Consider the following 8,144-nt stretch of genomic DNA (forward strand, 5'->3'; position numbering starts at 1 on the left):
ATGTGGATATGAAGGAGATAGTCTTTGATCCAAACCGCGGGGTTTGTTGTGCCGTCATAAGATTCAATATTCACGGGTTTAAACCCTTCGGGGATTTGATGATCCATTACTTCATCTGTGAAGCATAGTGGGTGTGCAACGCCTCTGTATTGCGCGATATCACGACGAAGTTCAAAAGAGCTTTGTCTACTGTGTTTGGCCCGGCCGGACTTACTGTGTCCGACGCGACGGTTGTCGTCACGTATCATGGGGCGCCCACGCGACCCATAGATCGATCTTGATTGTCTTGCCTTATCCTCCAATATATCTCGCAAGTCCAGAGCGTTCCCCTGTGGCCTTGTGCTTTTTGAGTGATGCCGGGGTACGGTTCTAGTGGAGGGCCTAGAGGCCTCTCTGTCGTGGCCACGGGGTGGTCGGTCAGCCGTATTGTCTGCTGGTGATGCAGGTTCATATGCCTCCTCCTCTAATCGGGGGAGCAGCTTGCGTTTAGGGTAGCTTTTGGAGGGGCGTTCGAGCTCATGCTCTTTGGACGCAAGGACTTCAGTCCATCTGTCGGCTAGCAGATCTTGATCAGCTCTAAGCTGCTGCTGCTTTTTCTTGAGGCTGTTTGCCGTGGCCATAAGCCTGCGTTGAAAACGCTCTTGTTCGACGGGATCCTCAGGCACGATGAATTCGTCGTCGTCGAGGCTTGCCTCGTCTCCGGAGGGAGGCATGTAATCCTCTACCTCTTCTTCTGCTGCTCTCTCATGAGGGCTGGCATCTCCGTCCTCCTGTGTTGAATCTTGCTGGAGGGGGTTGTCTTCGGCACTGTCTGGGGAGTTATTATCTCCGGTGCCAGAATCTCCATTCTTGCTGTGACGGGATTTAGAGCGGCGCCGCTGACGCCGGCGCTTGGGCTGTTTCTTGGAGGGGTCATCCTCCGATGTTCCTTCGCCATTCCCATCCTTTGGGATATCCACCATGTATATGTCATATGATGAGGTGGCTTTCCAGTGCCCAGTAGGCGCTGGTTCTTGGTCGTCTCCGGCATCGTCGTCCATACCGTCGATGTCTTCGGAGTCGAAGTCTAGCATGTTGGTTAGATCGTCGATAGTGGCTACTAAGTGGGTGGTGGGTGGGCTTTGAATTTCTTCATCGTCCGCATCCCAACCGTCCTGACCGCAGTCCGGCCAGGGCTCTCCTGATAATGAGAGATACTTTAGCGAACTCAAGATGTCGCCCAAAGGTGAGTGTTGGAAGATGTCCGCAGCGGTGAATTCCATGATCGGCGCCCAATCGGATTCGATTGGAGCAGGCGCGGGAGGTTCGGAGTCCGGCGAGGAGTCCGACACCTTGGAGTCACGAGCTTCATGAGGGACAAGGTTAGTGTTCAGCTCCATCACTGTAGAGGTTGCAGCCCCCGAGGCGGTGTCTAGCCACCCGTCCTCGATCTACGCAGCCGGCTCTGAATTGAGGATCAGAGCAGACTTGTGTGCGGCCTCCAGGGCACTGTCCGGCTGCAGAGCTAAATCATGCCCATCGTGACAGTGCGGCGCGCTCGGCTGTGGCTCAAACCCATCGAAGATCAAGTCTCCGCGGATGTCAGCCGTGAAGTTCAAACTTCCAAACCTGACCTGGCGGCCAGGGGCGTAGCTTTCGATCTGCTCCATATGGCCAAGCGAATTGGCCCGCAGTGCAAAGCTGCCGAATACGAAGATCTGTCCGGGGAGAAAGGTCTCACCCTGGACTGCTTCGTTGTTGATGATCGAAGAAGCCATCGAGCCTATCGGTGACGACATAGAGGAACTCTCAATGAAAGCACCAATGTCGGTGTCAAAACCGGCGGATCTCGGGTAGGGGATCCCAAACTGTGCGTCTAGGCGGATGGTAACAGGAGACAAGGGACACGATGTTTTACCCAGGTTCGGGCCCTCTTGATGGAGGTAAAACCCTACGTCCTGCTTGATTGATATTGATGATGTGGGTATTACAAGAGTAGATCTACCACGAGATCAAGGAGGCTAAACCCTAGAAGCTAGCCTATGGTATGATTGTTGTTCGTCCTATGGACTAAAGCCATACGGTTTATATAGACACCGGAGAGGGCTAGGGTTACACAGAGTCGGTTACAATGGTAGGAGATCTACATATCCGTATTGCCAAGCTTGCCTTCCACGCCAAGGAAAGTCCCATCCGGACACGGGACGAAGTCTTCAATCTTGTATCTTCATAGTCTTGGAGTCCGGCTGATGATGATAGTTCGGCTATCTGGACACCCCCTAATCCAGGACTCCCTCAGAGGGCTTCTATATCAACACCATAGCCTCTCCGATGATGTGTGAGTAGTTTACCATAGACCTTTGGGTCCATAGTTATTAGCTAGATGGCTTCTTCTCTCTCTTTGATTCTCAATACAAAGTTCTCCTCGATCTTCTTGGAGATCTATTCAATGTAATACTTTTTGCGGTGTGTTTGTCGAGATCCAATGAATTGTGGGTTTATGATCAAGATTATCTATGAACAATATTTGATTCTTCTCTGAATTCTTATATGTATGATTGGATATCTTTGCAAGTCTCTTCGAATTATCAGTTTGGTTTGGCCTACTAGATTGATCTTTCTTGCAATAGGAGAAGTGCTTAGCTTTGGGTTCAATCTTGCGGTGTCCTTTCCCAGTGACAGCAGGGGCAGCAAGGCACGTATTGTATTGTTGCCATCGAGGATAAAAAGATGGGGTTTATATCATATTGCTTGAGTTTATCCCTCTACATCATGTCATCTTGCTTAATGTGTTACTCTGTTCTTATGAACTTAATACTCTAGATGCATGCTGGATAGCGGTCGATGTGTGGAGTAATAGTAGTAGATGCAGAATAGTTTAGATCTACTTGTCACGGATGTGATGCCTATATACATGATCATGTCTAGATATTCTCATAACTATGCGCTTTTCTATCAATTGCTCGACATTAACTTGTTCACCCACCATAAGATATGCTATCTTGAGAGAAGCCACTAGTGAAACCTATGGCCCCCGGGCCTCTTTTCCATTGTATTATATCTATTTTATTTACATTGCATCTCGTTTAATATTTTGCAATCTTTACTTTTCAATCTATACAACAAAAATACCAAAAATAGTTATCTTATTGTCTCTATCAGATCTCACTTTTGCAAGTGGCCATGAAGGGATTGACAACCCCTTTATCGCGTTGATTGCAAGGTTCTTATTTGTTTGTGCAGGTACAAGGCGACTTGCGTGTAACCTCCTACTAGATTGATTCCTTGGTTCTCAAAAACTGAGGGAAATACTTACGCTACTTTCTTGCATCACCCTTTCCTCTTCAAGGGAAAACCAACACATGCTTGAGGTAGCACTCTTCCGCCTCCGTCGTCGCCGCTAGCGCAGATCTGAAATCGCGGTCGTCGCTGGTGATGAGGCAGTAGGGAAGAAAGGGGGTAGTGGCTATAGGTGAGCGAGTGAGATGGGTGAGGCTAGATTTGGCACCGGAACGGCGCGCCAGATTTCCATCTCCCACCATCCCCCTCGCCCTCGCCTCGCACGCGCTCGTGCGACCTCGCGCCTCACTCAGCCTGACTCGCGAGAAACTGCAAACTGAGCATTTCCAGCGAGCCAGACTCTGGGCTGCTTTGAGAAGCATATGATGCAGGCCCAACAGTGAAACCAGGCAACCAAATAGGCCTCTTCCTTCCTGTGCGGGCCTGGTTGGGCTCAATGCGGGCAACCAAACACACCCTAGATGCATACCGACTTGGCAGTGATCGCGGCGAGCACAGACGGACCGGATACCGGCCTTCAGGTAGCTTGGCCACCAAACTGCATTCTCAATATGTAGTAGGCTTATATTTAGACTACCCACAGTGGGAATAACATAGGTGGTAACATCACATTTGTCTAGTTAAAATAGATGATGTGGCAAGTAATCAATGAAGAAAGAGAAACATATAGTAACATAGCTAGTTACTGTAACATCACACATATCAAGACAAGATGAGTCTACAACATAATAAATGAAGTGATGCATGACAATACACATATGTTACTCCCCACTATAGAGGTAGTAACATAGACTAGTAACATATGCATGTTACTACTCTAAGTTACTCCGCGCTGTGGCTAGTCTTAGAAACGAGGGAGTAGTATTCTGTGTACGCTAGAAGAATTTGGAGAATTAAACAGCGTAATCAGTACCCCGTATTAAACAGCGTAATCACACTGCAATTACATTTACTATTTATATGCATGTAACACTTCCTTATTATGACAGCTAGCGGTTTGAAAGCAGGCTGCCGCTCATGGGCCCCTGAATCGGGTGAGCGTCTCCCGCGGCGGCGGCCGATCTCCTTCCTCCAGTGTTCCCTGCTGCCACCGGGACCAGATCCGGAACCACCATGGCACCCTCTCTCTTCTGCCCCTCAAAGACCCCCTCCTGCGTGACGGCTGCGTCGTTGTCTGCTCCGGCGCCCGTGATGACCCAATGCTCACGGCGGTTGCGCCGTCTTTGGCGACCCCTCGGACTACGACCATCGCGCTCGCTACGGACTTCCTCACCGCCCACAAGGCTGATCCGGCCGTTCAGGGATGCTTCGATGCCTCGCGCAAGCTCTCGTGCACGCCATTGGTGCCGGCCAATCTGCCTCCTCTGCCAACCGGCCCCGTCCTCCTTGTCGGCGCCTCTTTCGGCCGGCCGACAATGCCCTCCCACCTCCTTTGCTCTTTGCCAAGCTCCCAACCGCCCCGGCCTGATATGGATCGGGGGCCTGTGTCCCTGCCGCCGGAGCCACGTTTGTGTTCCAAGGACATTGTTGTGGAAGTGCCAGAGACCATTGACAGGTCGCCGACAGCGCCGCCCTGCCTGGACGATGGCCGGTCACCTACTGCCCTTTTGAGCTCCAGCCCCCTGGTCTCTGATGCAGACGTAGATGCAGACTTCCTCATCGGGTCGGATGCGACATGCGTGGGGCTCATGGAGGACGCTGCATGCTGGAAGCTTGTCCAGTCCCGCCATGCACGACAGGCACCTCGGCCATCTTCGGCTTTCATGCCTCATCAGCGTCCCCAGCTGCCTGTGTGGCTCTGGAATAGATGTTTTTGTTGCTTCGGAAAAGGTCATCAAGCGCCCGAGTGCAGGGATCCAATCCGGTGCAACCTATGCTTTCACTCGGGACACCGTGCATGGGATGGCTGCAAGCCGGTGTAGCTGCAGCCTTCTGCAAGTTCTGCTGGGCCATGTTGGGGAACGTAGTAATTTCAAAAAAATTCCTATGCACACGCAAGATCATGGTGATGCATAACAATGAGAGGGGAGAGTTTTGTCCACGTATCCTCGTAGACCGAAAGCGGAAGCATTAGCACAACGCGGTTGATGTAGTCATACGTCTTCACGATCCAACTGATCCAAGTACCGAACGTACGGCACCTCCGAGTTGCACTATCATTATCAACTTTGCATCTTTTGGCATCAATATTATGAATATGTTTATCACTATGATCGAGATCCAACAAACTATTTTCATTGGGTGTATGACCATCGAAGGTTTTATTCATGTAAACAGAACAACAATTATTCTCTGACTTTAAATGAATAATTGTATTGCAATAAACATGATCAAATCATATTCATGCTCAACGCAAACGCCAAATAACATGTATTTGGGTTTAACACTAATCTCAAAAGTATAGGGAGTGTGCGATGATGATCATATCAATCTTGGAACCACTTCCAATACACATCGCCACTTCACCCTCAACTAGTCTCTGTTTATTTTGTAACTCATGTTTCAAGTTACTAATCTTAGCAACCGAACAAGTATAAAATACCCAGGGGTTACTATAAACACTAGTAAGGTACATATCAATAACCTGTATATCAAATATACCCTTGTTCACTTTGCCATCCTTCTTATCTACCAAATATTTAGGGTATTTCCGCTTCTAGTGACCATTTCCTTTGAAGTAGAAGCACTCAGTTTCAGGATTTGGTCCAGCTTTGGGCTCCTTCACCGGAGTGACAACTTGCTTGCCATTTTGCTTGAAGTTCTCTTTCTTTCCCTTTTCCCTTTTCTTGAAACTAGTGGTCTTGTCAATCATCAACACTTGATGCTCTTTCTTGATTTCTACCTTCTCGATTTCAACATCACAAAGAGCTCGGGAATCCTTTTCGTCATCCCTATAGTTCATCACGAAGTTCTAGTAACTTGGTGATGGTGACTAGAGAACTCTGTCAATCACTATCTTATCTGAAAGATTAACTCCTACTTGATTCAAGCGATTGTAGTACATAGACAATCTGAGCACATTCTCACTAGTTAAGAATTCTCCTCCATCTTTTAGCCATAGAATTTGTTGGAGACTCCATATCTCTCAACTCAGGGATTTGCTTGAAATATTAACTTCAACTCGTGGAACATCTCATATGGTCCATGACGTTCAAAACGTCTTTGAAGTCCCGATTATAAGCCGTTAAGCATGGTGCACTAAACTATCAAGTAGTCATCATATTGAGCTAGCCAAATGTTCATAACGTCTGCATCTGCTTATGCAATAGGTCTGTCACCTACCGGTGCATGGAGGACATAATTCTTCTGTGCAGCAATGAGGATAAACCTCAGATCACGGACCCAGTCCGCATCATTGCTACTATCATCTTTCAACTTAGTTTTCTCTAGGAACACATATAAAACATAGGGAAGCAATAACGCGAGCTATTGATCTACAACATAATTTACAAAATAGTACCAGGACTAAGTTCATGATAAATTAAAGTTAAATTAATCATATTACTTAAGAACTCCCACTTAGATAGACATACCTCTAATCATCTAAGTGATCACGTGATCCAAATCAACTAAACGATGTCCGATCATCACGTGAGATGGGGTAGTTTTCAATGGTGAACATCACTATGTTGATCATATCTATTATATGATTCACGCTCGACCTTTCGGTCTCCAGTGTTCCGAGGACATACCTGCATATGCTAGGCTCGTCAAGTTTAACCCGAGTATTCTGCGTGTGCAAAACTGGCTTGCACCAGTTGTAGATGAACGTAGAGCTTATCACACCCAATCATCACGTGGTGTCTCGGCACGACGAACTTTGGCAACGGTGCATACTCAGGGAGAACACTTTTATCTTGAAATTTAGTGACAGATCATCTTATAATGCTACCGCCAATCAAATCAAAATAAGATGCATAAAGAATAAACATCACATGCAATCAATATAAGTGATATGATATGGCCATCATCATCTTGTGCTTGTGATCTCCATCTCCGAAGCACTGTCATGATCACCATCGTCACCGGCGCGACACCTTGATCTCCATCGTAGCACCGTTGCCGTCTCGCCAACTATTGCTTCTATGACTATCGCTACCGCTTAGTGATAAAGTAAAGCAATTATAGGGCGATTTCATTGCATACAATAAAGCGACAACCATATGGCTCCTGCCAGTTGCCGATAACTCTGTTACAAAACATGATCATATCATACAATAAAATTTAGCATCATGTCTTGACAATATCACATCACAACATGCCCTGCAAAAACAAGTTACACGTCCTCTACTTTGTTGTTGCAAGTTTTACGTGCCTGCTACGGGCTGAGAAAGAAATGTTCTTACCTACGCATCAAAACCACAATGATAGTTTGTCAAGTTAGTGCTGTTTTAACATTCTCAAGGACCGGGCGTAGCCACACTCGGTTCAACTAAAGTTGGAGAAACTTACACCCGCCAGCCACCTATGTGCAAAGCACGTCGGTAGAACCAGTCTCGGTAAGCGTACGCGTAATGTCGGTCCGGGCCGCTTCATCCAACAATACCGCCGAACCAAAGTATGACATGCTAGTAAGCAGTATAACTTGTATCGCACACAACTCACTAGTGTTCTACTCGTGGATATAACATCTACGCATAAAACCTGGCTCGGATGCCACTGTTGGGGAACGTAGTAATTTCAAAAAAGTTCCTACGCACACGCAATATCATGGTGATGCATAGCAACGAGAGGGGAGAGTGTTGTCCACGTACCCTCGTAGACCGAAAGCGGAAGCATTAGCACAACGCGGTTGATGTAGTCGTACGTCTTCACGATCCGACCGATCCAAGTACCGAACGTACGGCACCTCCGAGTTCAGCACA

The sequence above is a fragment of the Triticum aestivum genome, chromosome 4B (genome assembly GCF_018294505.1).
Source record: "Triticum aestivum cultivar Chinese Spring chromosome 4B, IWGSC CS RefSeq v2.1, whole genome shotgun sequence".
In the NCBI taxonomy this organism is placed as follows: Eukaryota; Viridiplantae; Streptophyta; class Magnoliopsida; order Poales; family Poaceae; genus Triticum; species Triticum aestivum.